We start from the raw sequence: 13,877 nt of genomic DNA on the forward strand, positions 1-13,877 counted from the left end.
AAAGTTCCCGGTATCATGTCACTCGCTTAAAATGGTTCCCCTGTCAGTAGCCAAAACTTGACGCTGGAAGTCTGAGTTTCATTTATTTGATCGTTTCTGAACTGGAATGATACAAGTCACACAGTTCAAATACAGATGATCTTTCTGAGCAAATGGGATGAACATAATTTTATTTCAAACGTACAAAAGGTATAAGGAAATCTCTGCTAAATATTCTAGAGAAGTAATTATGTTGTGAGTTCGTATCTCATTCAGTCGTTTCGATAAGTAGGGATTTCTTCTACTAGAGTTCCCAATAGCAAACACTAAACTGGAATGTGCTCGGTATTCCTAAAACGACAAAACCCTCAGAAAACCCAACCAAGTGATTAAGCGCATCGAAAGAAAAAGCATTTACAAACCATACATGATGAACATGAATCATCATACACCCTGAAACACTGAGTTAATTTGGAAACATCAGCCGGCCTGCACTCTAGGGGCAGTACATCGTGCTTGCGATTTTTAAAATATTCTTTACTGTTTTCTCCAAACATTTTTTGGAGTCTGAAAAAAAATGCCTTGAGAAATTAAGTCTGCAAATGCTCACAGCAGGCTCCCCAGAGTGTATGCAAGGGAGCCCACGGAAAATGTCAGGCACCGAGATCATCTGGATGGGTTGACTACCAGGTGTGGTTACCGCATTCACAAAAGGGACTCCAGGGTCCCCCCCCCCCCCCGCACCTTGGTCTGATGTGGGGCTTCCCGGAGGCAGCGGAGACCCTGTGGCTTCTTCCCCCCCTCCCCACCCCCCACGGGTGGGAGCGTCGGTGGGGGTGTGGAAGGGGTTTGGAGGTGGGGCCAAGGAGGGAGTGGGGGAAGGGGGCCGGGCTGGAAGTGGGGGTGCGGGAGGGGGCGGGAACGGGGAGGGGGTGAGGAGGGGAGGGGCGGGGCGGGGGCGGGGCGGGGCGCTCTTTAGGGGCGTGCACACTCCACAGGGACACGCGCTCTGGGCCGCGGCAACTCGCTCCAAGTTCCCTCCCTCGCGCTCCGCGAAGCCCGCCTGAGCCCTCCCACTCGGTGCAGACCGAACCATCGCGGCCGCCGCCGGCCGGGCCCTCCACGGCCTTGCGTCCCGGGCCGCCTCGGCTCGCGCGGGCAGCTCCGTATCCGTGGCCCCGCGGAGGCGGCGCGAGGACTCGGCGGCCCCCGCGGCCCGCGCTCGGCCCTCCGGCGGCGCCGGCGGCCCGGACCCCGCGTGTGGCGGGCCCGACCTTCCTACCCGTCGTCCCCGGGAGCTTGGCGCCCGGCCGCGGACCGCACCGCCCGGGGCCGGGGAGCGCGGCCGAGGAGGTAAGGCCGGGCCGGGCAGGGGCTGGGGGTCGGGGCGGGGGGCCGCGCGGCGCCCCGGCTGCGGACAATGCGGGAGGCGCGCGCGGCCGGAACGCAGCCGGGTCCGCCCCCGAGCCTCCGCGCCGCGCCTGGCTGTCGGTCCGGCCCGGTCCCGCAGCCGCGCTGGCCCGGACGGACCCCGGCCGGCGGTGTGGGCCGCGAAGGGGGGAGGCGCCCGGCTGCGCGTCCGGGCTGGGCGGGGAGGCCGGGCAGGGGCGCTGCGGAGCGGGGCGGGCTTGCGGGGCGCGAGCGGCGGGCTCCCCGAGCGCGCCTGCTGCCTGCTGCTGGGGGAGCGGGCAGGCGAGGGACCGCGTCTCCTCGCGGGGTCTGCAGCCTCCGGGGCTGAATACTTGTTGGGGTGGGGGTGGGGGTGGGGGGGCGGGGGGTGTGTGTCTGGATCTCCTGATCGCCGGCTGGGCAATTCTGGCAAGAAATGCAGATTCAGAGGCTCTGAAAGTTTGTATTTGGTTGCCCCCTCCGGCTCCGCCCGTGCCTCCCTCGTCTCCACTTTCTTTGAAAGCACACAGATTCGAGAGGGAATGAAAGTATCCTTGGCTCACTCGTGCCCCCGTCACCCAGCGGAGCTCATAACTTCGCAGCACCGCGCGTTGCAGGCTGTGGGGAGGCGCCGGTGCCCGCTGCCCAGCCTGGTGCCCGCCGATTGTTGTCGGAGCAGGAGCAGCGTGGTGGAAATGGCAGTGACAGTGGTGCCTCTGCGCAGGCTTGCGGGGAGGGTGGCAGGGGTGACTTTGCCGTGTGCTTCAGTTACTCGGGGAAAGTGGAAGGAAAACACCTGGTGCCCGGCTTCTTAACCCTTTCAAGTTGTGACTCGTTTCGTGAGCCGCAGAAATGGACGGGCTTTCTTCGCTGCCTGAGATCCGGGCAAACTGGGTCCCCCCCCCCCCCCCCCATCGCGGCCATGCCCTGTGCAAAATCTGGCACACATCTGTGACAACATTGCATGGCTGGCATTGTAAGGACTGCAAACTGGTCTGTTTTTGAGAAGGGCAATGTGGTAGTAGACTAAGCGTTTTTGCAATATCAATAATATGACTTTGCTTTTCCCCATTTCCCTTGTTGGTGTCGAAGATACCTATTCAGCCTTTCCCTCCGCACCGCCCCCCCCCCCCCCGCCCCAATTCACACTTAGAGTCATTCTATGGAAAATACCTGTACTAACTTGTATATATTTTGTGACATCACAACCCCTGGTCATTCAGATGAGCTATTTATTAATAAGCATAATTATTTTAACCTAAGGGCGAGGTGATGATAAGCCAGAATTCTTTGTCCGTAACATCCCCACTGATTTATCCTACGATATTTCTGGTGCTAGTATGGATCTTACAACAGTAAAGTCACTAATTGAACAGGGAGGTGGCCGTGCTTTGTCAACCTGATCATCGGTAAAGCGCTTTGAGCAGTGCCCGAAACCCAGTGCTAGGTGAGTAGCACCCTACTTTTCTTTTTTCAATTTTTGTTATCAGTCCCTGTGTTTTTCTGTACAGTTGTTTTTGTTTTTAAAATGGAAGAATTTCTAAGTCATGGTCTATTTTAAGTATGTGGTTTAATTTTAGATCAGAATTGAGATTGGGTTGTTGTTTTGTTATGACTGACGATCTGTTGCGTGTTTTCTTCTGCACAATAAGGAGATCTGTACGGGCCAGCACATAGTCCTGAACAGTCCTATCCAGGTACATTTCATAATAAGGAGACTTAATTATCCTTAAGGGCCTAATTGAGGAGAAGCCTGGCCATTGGGAGAAACCCAGTCTGGACCCCATTCTGAACCCCCTCATTCTCTAGGTTGACAATAATACTTCCATTTGTACTTGAAAGAAGCATATTGGCACAACGGTTAGGTAACTCCCGCTGGGTCAAAAGGGAATAAAATACAAATGTGTGCCCCGTATATACATCAACCAGATCCTGTAATTCTTACTTGTACTTTAAATCTCTAGAGCAGCCTAATTAGCTAACATAAGAAAAATTAAAACGACTTACTTGCCGATTACGTTTGCTACCTAGATATTTTAAAAGATTGTCGGAAGTGTACATTCATTGTGAGGTTTTCTCCCCCTGCCCCCAGCCCTTTTAACTTTGAAATGATATCTCTCTCTTTCCCAAACAGTTTACTTAGCTAAGCAAAGGCATGGCATTAACTCTTGGGGCCCTGCCATACCATAGCTGCTGTAGACACAGTGTGGCAGGTAGGTGGAGCTGTGGATAATGCTGGTATAGACGAGGCACATTTGTGGTCCAGGAGAATGGGACGGATTAATTTAGTAATCCCATTGTTTGCCCTCTCCCCAAAATATACTCCCGCCACACCGATCCTGTCTAACAGCCTCCTTAGGAATAAACTCTGCAAAAGTCTGTCCTTTGTATGTCCAACTTTTTTAGACTGTTTACTTGGCCACACTTTTCTCTCTGAAAAGCCACGGTATTCAGGTGTTACGACGAACGGTGCTTGTAAAAATCTTATTTGATCGACCGTACTCTTTACTCTCATTTTTTTCCGTGATAGGATAAGGTTGATTGTTCTGAGCCCAGAGGATCTCCAAGTAACCTGGACTTAAAAAAAATGTTTGTTAATTTTTAATTTTAGAGCAGGGGAGGGGCAGAGAGAGAGGGGGAGAGAATCTCAAGCAGGCTCCCTGACAAGGGGTTCCATCTCACGACTGTGAGATCATGACCTGAGCTGAAATCAGGAGTCTCACGCCTTAACCCTCTGACCACCCTGACACCCTATAACCTGGACCTTTTCTCAATACTTAACTTTTAAGAGAGAGAAACAAATGATAAGAAACCCAGTTACGTCATGACTTGATTTAAGCAAACAGCTTCTCAGGGCGCCTGGGTGGCTCAGTCGGTTAAGCATCCGATTCTTGCTTTTGGCTCAGGTCACGATCCCACGGTTCATGAGTTCAAGCCCCGCACCGGGCTCAGTGCTGATGGTGCAGAGCCTGCCTGGGATTCTGCCTCCTTCTCTCTCTATCTCTGCCCCTCCCTATCTCTCTCTCTCTCTCAAAAATGAATAAACAAACATTAAAAAAAATAGAGAGAGAACAACTTCTCGTTTATTCTCGTTTTTACCAGTTTTCTGACTCCCGGTATGATGCAATGAGAATTGATATGCAGGACGAAGGATCTGAAGCTCTGCAAAGCCATGACTCATCCGAGAAAAAATATATCCATTCTATTTAGTACAGCACCAAGGGTAGCAAGTGAATAAGAGGACTCAGAAGAAGAAGGCTTTCTGGACTGTAATCTGAGTTGTCTCTGTGGGCCGGCTCGGGGACCGGCCTCGTTCTGGGCAGTTGACAGCATGTTCTCTTTCTTCCAAGGCAGGATAGTTGTTATCTCCTTTCTGCTGGTGACGCAAAGTGACTGGGTGAATCTCAGTGGTTTTACCCCTGGGCCGTGTGTGCCCCGGAGCCCCTGAATCTTTCCACCACACCGAGGGGGATAACCTCTGTCTTGGAGGCGCTCCCCTACGTTCTTTTTGGGTCTGATACCAACAGATCTCTTCTTCGTAACCAAGTGACATGCTTTGAAGTTCTTGAGCGGTGCTTAGTCATTAAGGGGTACGAGGCAGGAGACCTTAAGCTAATTTTAGTGTTTAGAGGCCACCTTTTAAGATTTTGCAATACTTTATTAAAGCCTCCTTATTTTAAGAGGGTTGAGGAGAAGGACTGCAGGTTTGACTTTCTTGAACTATGTAAAGGCGGGTGCACATGGCCTAGAGGGTGAAGGTAGTGTTAGGACTGTTTCTGGCTTTCTGGCTCAGGGGATCTGGTGAAAGTCTTAGCCTCCTTGAACCCCCACTGACTTTCTTTCCCTTGGGTTAAAGGACCTGTTTTTCATTTTGATCACTTAAAAACATCAAATAATCAAATACGTTATGGTGATGAATGAAACGTTGGATGAACACTTCTTTCAGTGGGCTCATTTTTTTCAACCTGACATTTTAGCCAGAGCCTAATTTCGTGTTTCTCGCAGCCACTAAAATTGACATTGTTATAGAAATGCAAAGAAGTCGTCTGGGGGAATTGTTCAGAACAGAACACAAATTCTGCCCAAAATGTTTACCAAAGAAACTAAAGGTAGCGTTGATTCTGAGGTTTGGATGGATACGTTACAGGATCGTCCGGCCCGGAAGATTGGGGAGAAAGTGGTAAGAAATACAATTTTTCTTTGTGTGTGTGTGTCATCATCCACGCAGGTAACTGCATATAATTAAGGTATGGGCAAAGCTTCAGAATTTCTGCAGAATACATTTTCCTCCTGTTTTTAAGCCTGGGTTTGTTTCTAGATGATCTTTTGTAACGCAGCATGAATGACCTTACGTCATATATCTTCCTTTTCTGACACGTTAGATTTCCTCCTTCTTGTGAGAAAGGACGAATGTAATGTTTACGTTTTTAGCATTGAGTCTCATAAAGAGAATTACAGAAGACCACAGCATTCAAAGACATAAGACTCATTTCTTCGTTTTGTTTTGGAAACTTTAGTAGTTAGTAGATGAAACAAATTGCTTCCTCTTTCCAGTGTATGTTAGTGATAAAAATAGTGACCATGTGGATGATTTAAACAATTTTAAACTGGAACTGGAGCTAAAGCTGGGGTTTAAAATTGTAAACACTTTAGAGGGAAGTTCAAAGGTGAATACTGAGCAAAAGGAAACAATATGTCACTTGGCCGACAGGTTTTCTAGAAGAATTATAAGAATTCTGTGGTATGTTTTATATATACATCCGAGCAAAATCAATGGGTTTTGAAATTATCCAGTCTAGATAAAGCTTTTAAAGATACAATTTAGAAACATATGGGAAATTTCTGAGTGGTTATCTGGGAAGGTAAAGCATTTGCTCCTCATAAGCCCCACTGGAAGTTTCTTTCTTTCTTTGTTCTTTCTCTCTCTCTCTCTTCTTTTTTTTTTTTTTTGACTTTTCAGGAAGAATCACAGATACACTTCAAAATGATCATTGTCAGCATTTTTTTTGTCCCATTGGCTGGAACTTAATGAAAAGGAAGTAACTATGAGGGGTGCCTGGGTGGCTTAGTCAGTTAAGTGTCCCACTCTTGATTTCGGCTTAGGTCATAATCTCACAGTTTGTGAATTAGAGCCCTGCATTGGGCTCTGTGGTGACAGTGGGGATCGTGCCTGGGATCCTCTCTCTGCCCCCTCCCTCAAAATAAATAGATAAACTTAAAAAAAAAATAAAAAGTAACTATACACATAAATGTAGCTTAGTAATGTCTTCTATTATGGTTATTATGTTAAATGGGTATTTATAGAGGATCCTTTGTGCACCTGCCTGGGTACTGGGGATAAGCAGTGTCCAAGGAAGACAAGGTTCCTACCTCTTTTAGGCTTTATGGCATAAGTGGAAGCAAAAGATAATAAGATAAACAAACAAATGAAAAGCTAGTTTAAAGCAGTAGTAAGTTCAGTCAGGAATGACAGTGACCATCTGAACTGGGCTGGGTGGTCTGGGAGGGCTCCAAGAAGGATGTTTGAGCTGAGCCTTAAGTGAAAAAAAGGGGGGGGGCAACCTCTGGAAGGTCCCTGGGTAGAGAGGGTGGCTTGTGCAAAGGCCCTGAGGCAGACAGAACCTGCATTTGTGAAGGACGGGAACTTGCAGCAGAGGGACCAGGTCAGCAGGACCTTGAAGACCATGGAGGGGAGAGTTTCTGTTTATTCTAAAGTCATGGGTGCTGCTGGAGGGTGGGACGCAAGGAGGACCGGGCTCCGGCGGCTCATGTGGCCTACCTTTTGGAGAATGGACTGTCGGGAAAGAGTGGAAATGGGGAGTCAATGAGAAAGCTGTTGTGGTGACCAGCCAGTTGGGCTGGAAGGAAAGGCGATGAGGGGTGGGGAACCTGATATTGGCACCATTTTGAATGTCTCCTAACCTAACCCACTGTTGATCTTAAGATGCATCGTTATCGCATGGCACGCTAAGAAGAGAAAACATACTACCAGTTAAACTGTGACGCACCACCCGCTGTGATATGAATCCTCATTTCAAGGTATTAAAATGGGAAAACAGATGTGTCTTAGAATCGGTGAAATAGGGTACATTCTGGAGCTCACGCTGAGAGGGCCTTGCTGCTTTCTGTTTTATTTCTATTTGCCTATCAGTGATACAAACCTAATCCTGTTCTTTGGAAGGACCTGGGCCGGGGTGGGGGGGGGTCATATATAGTGGAATCCCCTACCTCAGGATTGGAAGCTAGACAATCGCATCCAGTGGAAGCAGTCTTTCTGATACTTTAAAAACGTGTAGAGAAGGCATTCACAGGTTCTTTTGCCCCCAGACGCACAACAGGCTGTTAGTGTCAGAGATAAAGGAAATTGGGACGGCCCGGATTCGTCAGATTCAAGGGGAGTCGCAGACGCTGGGTGCACATTCAGAACGGGGTGGCAGAGCCCTTGGGAATTACAAGCTTTATTTCTGTTACGCTGGGAGCAAGGCAGGGTGAGGGCAGGGTGAGGGCTCGGCCAGGGCCATGCGGATTCCAGGCCAAACACTTAGCTGTAAGCCAGCAAGTAGTGGAGCCCATGACCGACAGACTGAGAGGAGGTTTTATAGCTGAGTTTTTCTGGGTGCGGAGATCGGCTCTGTGTGAACTTGAGCGAGTTGTGGAGGCTTCTGGAACCTCAGTTTCCTGATCTGTAAAACGGGGATGACTTATAGCATCGGATTGCCGTGAGGGTTAAGTAAGATGATGCTGCCCAATGCCTGGTGCTCCACAGAGATGAGTTGCTGTTACGTGTTACTGTCTCGTAGATTTCGTGCCTTTTTCCATCTGTCTCTTTTTTAAATGTTTATTTATTTATTTGAGAGAGAAAAAGAGAACGTGGGGCAGGGGGGAGAAAGAGAGAGAGAGAGAGAGAGAGAGAGAGAATCCCAAGCAGGCTTCACTCCATCAGTGCAGAGCCAGGGCAGGAGGGGGCGGGTGTCAGACTCATGAACCATCGAGATCTTGACCTGAGCCAAAATCAAGAGTCAGACGCCGAACCGACTGAGCCACCCAGGCGCCCCCGTCCATCACTCTTGTATGTTCTCATCACACGGGTCACAGGACGAGAGTCACGTTTTCAGAGACTCACCCTGACCGCTGAAGCTGAGGTCGCCCCTTCTCCGACCACCCTTCTTTCCCTCTTTCCCATCGTCCTGCCGCATTTTCTGCACAACCCTCATGCCTCGCTGAAATTGTGGGATTTGTTTACATATTGAAAATACAGTTTCCAGGGTGAGAGGGATGCTGTCACGGAAGCTGCTGAATCCACGTGGCCGGAAACTGTGCCAAGCACCTGGCAGGCTTTCCGACTGGGGTGCCAGGTGAGGAGGTCCTTGCCTGTGGGACCTCGAAGGCCCTAAAGTCTGAGATGCCAGCTTTCAGGCACCTAGTCCCTCTGTAAAAACCACAAGAGCAAACACGATAGAGAAATGCACCCGCCGTAAAAACGCAACCAGTGCTTGGGAAACAGTGCTGGCCATTCCAGAAGCCGGCCCTGACGTTGTGGCCACAGCCGTCCGCCTCATAGACCTGCCCGGTCAGCTGTGTGGACTGTGGGCTATCTCCCCTGCTTCTGAGTTATATTCAGTTACTTGTGATGCCCCATCTCATCACCATGACTTTGGTTGGGGCATTTTCATGTTGTGTGTATTTTGCAAAAGGAAATTATTTGTATATTCTTTTCCAGGCTTTTAATCTTTCACGGTACTTGCTTGTTGATTGCAGTCTTTGGGTGGAGTTTAGTGACTAATATCAAAGGACGGATTTTCAAATCTCAGTGCAGACACTCCACAGTCGTGGACGTGTGTGCATGTTTATTCACATACACGTACAAGCTCTTTCTTCCCTGGCTACCAGGGGGTCAGCGCTTCCACAGTGGGTCAGAAACAGACCGTTGGAAACTAGGAACTCAGACGTGCTGAGAAATACCAGTGAATCCTGACAACGCTTCTGTGTCTTGACTACGCGGTCAGAACAAGGTGAAATGGGAAAGCTCATTGTCCTCTTGACTGTGAGTTGGGGATTTAAAAAATCCTTTTAATCTGTCCCCTGGCCCGTGCTCATTCCAGTGCTCATTCATTGGAATGTTGTGATTTTTCAGAATCAGATGTTATTCTTCCCAATAAATTTTGTTCTTGTGTAGTGACCATGAGAGGAGAAGAGAGATCTTTGTGTCGGTTCTGAATATGGCCGCTCCTGGGTGCGATTCCTCGCTTTTGCGGGCTTCGGTCCAACCTGCAGCGCGGATCAGGTGTGTGACCACGTAAACCTTCTCCTAGTGCTTTGGTCAGCGTGGCCACCATCTTTGAAGGGATCAGCTAGCTGTCTAGCAGCTCAGTTATTTAATTTCGTGGAGATTTTATTCTATCTGACTCCTGTTAGCGGATTGAAATGTATAGCTCTTGTAGGGGGAAGAGTTTTCCAACCATACCCATCTGCATCTCGTGGTAAGTTGAAGTACGTATCAACCTGTGTTGTTTGGAAATTGGTTTTACGTGAATATTCCACCGAAGCGATAGGAGTTCATGTGAGGCATTGAACGCGAGGCATTCAGCTGTTGAAAAGCTCTCTCTGCCCTTCGGACCTTTCCCAAAAGGTATTTAGGTACCGCGAGTTAGCGATCGAGAGACGGCATCACCGAGACCTTGTAAGGTCAGGACACCAAGACGTGATGCGACGTGTTTATACATTTGGTGTCCGAAATACTTGAATATCTTCATTTTAATTTGGACCTTGTATTTTACCAGATGGCGTGTTTTAGTCATGCAGACCTTGTGTTAGTCAGGATCCTCCTGAGAAACAGAATCGATAGGTTGCTGTCTCTGCCTCTATCCCTATCTCCGTCTCTTTTTAAGGGAGATTTATTATAAGGAAGTGGCTCGTGCGAGTATGGAGGCTGGGAAGTCCCAGATCTGTCACCTGGAGCCTGGAGACCCAGGGGAGCCCATGGTGTAAGTTCCAGTGTGAGGGGAGGGCAAGACGATGTCTCAGCTCACAGAGTCTGGCAGCGATCAGATTGTCCCTTCTCCCCTTTTGTGGTATTCAAGCCTTCCACAGACTAGATGAGGCCCACCTGCGTCAGGGGGTGGGGCGGGGAGGGCAGTCTGCTTCACTCAGTGGACAGGGTCAAGTGTTAATCTCACCCAGGAACATCCTTCCAAGCACACTCTTGCGTAACCAAGTATCTGGGCACCTGGTGGCCCAGTCAGGTTGATGGGTACACTTCTTTAGTCCTCATGCCAGGCCACTGCCTGTTGCAGGAGAATGGAAGTGACCTCAGTGCTGCTTTTGACCTTGTCCGTCCTCTGAAGTGTCTGGGTGCCCGTGCTGAAATTGTCCATGTGCTTTGCAAACGGCGTCCCGTGTACCCCAGCGATGCCTACGTGACATGGGGGACGCACCATCAATGAAGCAAAGGTTCATCTTTTTATTTTAGGAGAAAAAGAAAGCTTAGCAAACGTTCATCTTTTTATTTTATTTTATTTTTATTTTTATTTTAGCTTCATCACGTTTTCTTTTTTCCATCACTTTTCAGCCCCTCTATCCGGTCTTGGAACAGAAAGTCATATAAAGGGAATATGATGTCAGCAGGCATTTTTTCCCCTTGCATTTTGATAAGTAAAGAAGCAAAACTCCTGTAAGAAACTCCCCTCTCCCAATAAAAGGGTAAATTCCTCAAACCTGACATAGCAAACATACTCGCAAGCAAGACAACTTTTGTCTGTGCTCATAGATTTTTAATCGATTAGTCGATGCTTTGTGGTCTAATGAAATGACAGCATAGGAATCATGAAAAGCTTGTCTTCGGAAAGGGGTGAATTCTTTCCCCTGCATCTGAGCTGACGCTGACATCAGGAATGTGCCCCGTGAGGGAGAGGGGCCTTCAGATGGATGGTTCTTGCCAGCTCATGCGTAGCATCTTAATACTGAAGTTAGGACCCTGGTCCCCTTTGACATCCTCTCTGTCCCTGAGTCTGAAATATCTCTCCTGCTTGCCCGTCTCGGCATTCTTTTTTTTTTTAAGTGTATTTATTTTGAGAGAAGGAGAAAGAGAGCATGGGCAAGTGGGGGAGGGGCAGAGAGAGAGGGGGGGAGAGAGAATCGCAAGCAGGCTCCACACTGTCAGCATGGGCTCATCCCATGACCTTGAGATCATGACCTGAGCCGGGTCAGAGAGTAGGATGCTTAAGTGACTGAGCCCCCTGCCTGTCTGCATTCTCAGTGCATCTTCCACCTTAGTCCATTCCTTGGCCATCTTCTCCTTTCTGTTTCGTGGCCCTGCCCTGAACCTTCTTCCCTTTCCTGCCTCTCTTGTACCGTCTCCAAAATTAGCCGAGGTATCCGTCTGTCACCTTGTTCACCTGCTCCAAGCCCGGACCGCATGCTCAAAACAAAGTCTTATTAACGTGCCATTCCTGTTCTTCCCAGCGTGGCTCCCGTGTGCCTCTGGCATCTCTCTGCATTGCACCTGCTGTTTCTTCTGCCTCCGGCACCCCTTCCCCTCCGCTCTGCTTCATGCAGTCCTGGCCACCCAAAAAGGCTTCTGTCATGTCTCCTCTTTAATTATTTTCCCTGACCACATATGGTCTGAATGAAAAAGGGCAGAAGAAACAATCATGTTTTTTATGATGTTTAAATAACTTGAATGCAAGGGCATAAAGGTAGATCTCTGCCTCATGACTTATTCTTGTGAATATCTGCTTCAGCCTTAAGCTACCTGAGTGGTTTTGCATCTCAAGATTGAGGTGAATGACTTCTCAGATGCCGAAGGAGTTGGCGGCTGAAATCAAGGCATTACTCTTGGTAATAATCCCGAGAGATCACGGAGAAGACGAGAGGTGCCAGAATCGAGATAAATGCCCTGGTTTTTCAGAAAGTGACAAGAGATTCCAGACCCACACTGTCCAATATGGTGGCCACCCATGACTCCTGAGCACTGGCTGTGTGGCTAGCATGACTTCAGATATCCTGCAGGTGTGATATGTCAGATTTTGCAGATTTCGTTTGAAAACAGAATGCAAAATCACTCATTAATATTTTTCATATTACAAGTGAAAATGATATTTTGGATTGATTGAGTTGAATAAAATATGCTGTCAAAATTCATTTCATCTTCTTCTTTTTAATTTTTAATATACCTACCAAGAGGATTTGAAATGACATATATGGCTCACATCTGTGGCTTGCATTATATTTCCATGGGAGGATGCCGTTCTAGACTCTACAATTCAATTATTTTACTCCCTATCCTTGGCAGTGTTCTAAAACATAGTGTTAAGCAGATGGTTGTGTACTTGCAGGGAAGGGAATAGTCATAACTGAAAGCAAGAATCGTTTCACGAAGAACAAATCATGCCAAGCTAACCTCATTTTTTTTTTCATAAGGTTACTAGCCTAGAAGATCGGAATGATTCTGTAGATTTCTATCTGGCTTTCTGTAAAAACATTTGAAACATCTCCGCTGATCAGCTCGAGAGCAACGTGGAGCCCATAGAATTGTGGTTGATTGCGTGGCTGTGTCTGTAGCTGGTTGAACTCGGTTCTCAGAATATCTTGTGTTGATTGTGGTGACAGGAACAGGTGGGGAGGCTCTCAGGCTTCCCGTAGAGCCTGTTCCATTTGGGTGACACGAGGGAACAGAAACGAAGGTCGTCTGTGAAGAGGTCAAGTTTGACCAGGTCTGAAAGGAGGCATGCCACACCAGCCACGTTCTGCCGAATGGTCTGGATCCCATTCAGCGAACACATTTATTGAGTTTATATGTGCTCACGGCGCTCCATTGGGTGCTGAGAATAAAAATTAATAATACATCGTCCCTAACCTCAAAATTTCCTCTGGCGAGAAAGAAAACCTCCAATAAAGTCGCACACTCGCTGGTAACGCATCGGTAGAGGCGTGTGTGTGTAGGCACTTCACCTCTGCGGCCCCAGAGAATGGCGTAGTATTAATTGGTCTGAAACTAAAATCGTTATCCTTAATGCCTCATATCTAACATATATGGCACCTTCATTTATGAGAGGGTTTTTTTCCCTAATTGGTTTTATTTATATTCTTCCAGCTTTACTGAATTACCATTGACAAAGAAAAATCATACATAGGATATACAGCGTGAAGTTTTGGCGTATGTATGCATTATGACATGGTGGCCACAGTTAAGCTAAGTAACACATCCACTACCTCACGGAGTTACCTTTGTGTGTGTGTGTGTGTGTGTGTGTGTGTGTTCGCACGTGCACGTGTGTGTGGCAAGAACATTTAAGATCTACCCTCTTAGCAAATTTCAAGTAGACATCCGGGTTCACCGGGCCCATGTACTAGAGTGGGTCCTTCAAAACTGTTACTTCTCAAAGAACATTCTGGCTTTGCTCCCTAGGGACAGAAGCGCGTCATCTGCCTTCTGGCCGGGCTTTTGGGACTTCGTTGAAAATTATGAACCGACTGAGCTCTTAACAATCCAAGAGGCTTATTTGTTGGGG

At 48.2% G+C, this 13,877-nt stretch overlaps 1 protein-coding gene across 2 annotated transcripts in view; it reads left to right on the forward strand.

The window, feature by feature from the left end:
* Positions 1-1,247: 1,247 nt before the first annotated feature.
* Positions 1,248-13,877, forward strand: part of FAM110B (family with sequence similarity 110 member B) — a 142,450-nt gene continuing 129,820 nt past the window's right edge. The window contains exon 1 of one of the 2 annotated variants that reach the window (XM_042972942.1): positions 1,248-1,332. The gene's annotated coding sequence lies outside the window, so the exon portion shown is untranslated. Of the gene's footprint in view, positions 1,333-2,709; positions 2,816-13,877 lie in introns of those variants that run through there. The other variant, XM_042972943.1, reaches the window with a different exon arrangement.

The sequence above is a fragment of the Panthera tigris genome, chromosome F2, assembly GCF_018350195.1.
Source record: "Panthera tigris isolate Pti1 chromosome F2, P.tigris_Pti1_mat1.1, whole genome shotgun sequence".
Taxonomy (NCBI): domain Eukaryota; kingdom Metazoa; phylum Chordata; class Mammalia; order Carnivora; family Felidae; genus Panthera; species Panthera tigris.